Source organism: Juglans microcarpa x Juglans regia, chromosome 1D (assembly GCF_004785595.1).
Source record: "Juglans microcarpa x Juglans regia isolate MS1-56 chromosome 1D, Jm3101_v1.0, whole genome shotgun sequence".
NCBI classification, from domain to species: Eukaryota; Viridiplantae; Streptophyta; class Magnoliopsida; order Fagales; family Juglandaceae; genus Juglans; species Juglans microcarpa x Juglans regia.
The window spans coordinates 22,752,533-22,755,679 of NC_054594.1; positions in this window are offsets into that span (position 1 = coordinate 22,752,533).

The following is a 3,147-nucleotide window of genomic DNA, read 5'->3' on the forward strand; positions in this document are numbered from 1 at the left end:
TTAAGCAAATATTAAAAACAAATCTCACGATTTAAAATCTTCACAAAGTTTTCAGAAAATATTAACAATGATTGCAAATAAATAATATATTTATCTTCTCCTAAGTTTTAAATGTGTTTAAAAGTAATTGCTGTTTTTTTAATAAATCTCTCTAAGAATTGAAATTCTCTCTATCAGAATGTTATATGAAATAAAATTAAATGGGAAATAATATAGTTGAAATATTAAATTTTAACTTGCTAGAAATAAAAAAATATGGTAAAAAAGTTAGGGAAATAGTTGCATGGAGAAAAAAAAAGAAATCTATACATCAGTCACTATTCACTTTCATATCCCAAACCTAGAACTTTTTTTTTTCATAAGCTATAGGGATGTTTTTCATAAGGTGTGAGGTGTGGGGTAGTGAATAATGACTGATGAGAATAATTTTTCGGAGAGAAAAACACCTAGTTAAAAGAAGTTTTGTTCATAGCCTTGGGGGCTAGGCCCCTCCTTGCCAACTCTTTGCCCCCCTTGGCTTCGTCCCTGCTTTCATTATATTTATAGTTTCACTCCCTAATTACCTAATGTAATAAAGTGGGGGCGCATATGTCGCACGTCCCCTTAATTGTTAGGAGTTGTGCAAATTTTACCGTTCACAAGAGTAGTAAAAAAAATGTCTATCATTTGTTTGTCTTTGTTTTCAATCTAGTGTGTCAATCAATCCCCTAGATGCAAAGCAAGTAATGCCTAACTTAAAAGGCATTAGGGCTAGCAATTGAAGTGGCCATTTGGCACTTCAATGCCCCTTTATGCTTGGGCTTAATTGCCCAACCATGAGTGATGGACTTTTTTATAATTATCAATTCTCTCAATAAAAGGTATTTTAAGAATTTAATGACTCTCTTAAATGTGTCTCTATTGATTGAGGCTTTTAGGATGTGGGCTTGTGAGTAGGGCTGAGCAAAATCTGAAAATCCGACTCCGACTCCGGCTCCGCACCGGCTCCGCTCCGACTCCAAGTCGGAGTCGGAGTCGGAGGTTTTTTCCTCTTAGAAGTCGGAGTCAGAATCGGAGTCGGAGTCATTGATGAACCGACTCCGGCTCCGCTCCGATCCGACTCCGACCCTCCGCCTCCGACTCCGACTCCGCCTCCGCCTCCGATTGTCCCTCCGACTCCGCCTCCGATTTTATATATATTTTATAAGAAGATGTGTTTTTCTATATATTAATTATTTAAATTTTATACAACTATATCTTATATAGTTAATTAAACTCAATAATATTCTAGTTAAATAATATATTTATACTATAATATATGGACTAAATTGACTAATAATAGTTTAGTATATAACTAGATGTAAATATCATACTATTACAAATTTACAATATTACTAAATACTACCATGCAACACTAAATTACTAATGTATAAATATAATAGCATATAATACTAATGTATATATAATATACCATAAACACTAAGAATCTAAGATGCATAATAACATCGACATGTAATATTGTAATACTAATGTATAAACACTAATCTATAAATTTATAATAACATATAATATTAATGTATAATAACTAAAGTATTATTCATATAAATTACTAATAGTATTAATTACTATATATAAATTAGTAAACCACTTTAAGCCTATATATAAATTACTATATAAATCACTATAGTATTAATTACTAATATTATATTACAGTATTACTATATGATACTATTAACTATAGTGATATACTAGTATTAGATATTAGTGTACTAATACAATTAGTGATATAGTCAGTATAACATTTATACTAATACTATTATATAGTTATACTAAATTAAAATCACTATAGCAAACACTAATATATAATTATGCTAATCATCATAACTAATACTAATACTAATATAGACTATAGTTATAACTTATAGTATTATAACTATACTAAATTATTATAACTTATACTAATATAGTTATACTAAAATTTAAATCACTATAAGTAATACTAATATAGTTATATTACTATAGGGTACTATTAACTATAGCAATATACTAGTATTAGTATACTAATACTAATTACTATTAGTGATATAGTTAGTATAATATTAATACTAATACTATTATATAGTATTAATATCACTATTAGTATAATATATAGTATTAATAATAACTAATACTAATATAACTATTAGTATAACTAATATTAATACTAATACTAATACTATTAGCGTATTACTAATATTTATATATATTAATATATATATATATATCAAGTATAAGAATTAAGAGGTTAGAGATTTAATCTATATACATATATATATAATATACCAAGTATATTAGTGTATTGCTAATATTTCTTATACGGTACCTTTTTTTTAATATTCATATATAATAATATATATATCATATATTTTTTTATGAATCTTAATATATATATATAATATATAAAATAGATTTTATACTACTAATATATATAATACGGCGCCGTTTAGATTTATACTTATTACTTCCCCCCTTTTCAATTTCATCTGCAAGAATGTTGATTCGGTGAATTAGGGCTAATGCATTTCGGCTGATGAGACTCTGTCACTCTGAAATACAATTACAAAGCCTATCCTAGGATCCCTCTCTCGTGCAGCGCCGCAGCGCAGGCCCGCAGCCCTCCCTTCCCTCTCGCGCAGCCGCAGCCCTCTCTCGTAGTCGTAGACTAACACAACTCTCTCACGCAGCACTCTCTCGCACAGCAATCTCTCGAGTCTAGCCCTGTCGCGTAGCCCTCTCGCGCAGCCCCTCCCTCGCGCAGCCGCAGCCCTTTCGCGGAGCCCCTCCCTCGCGCAGGCGCAACCCTCTCGCGGAGCCCCTCCCTCGCGCAGCCCTCTCGCGGAGCTCCTCCCTCGCGGCGGCGCAGCCCTCTTGCGGAGCCCCTCTCTTGCACAGCCCCCCTCTCGCTCAGCTCCTCTCGGCTCTCGGTAGATTGATTTTTTCTATGTTTATTTCTAAATTTGGCATTATAGTTTAATTCATAACAAAATGATCTCCATAATTTTTGGCATTCATGCAAACACAACACTGACATTCTGGCACTTTAATTAATTAAATGAGCCAAGTGAACAAACAAATTTTGAATCTTTGATGTTAAACAGAAAGCTCATCACTCATTAGTCATCAAGTTTG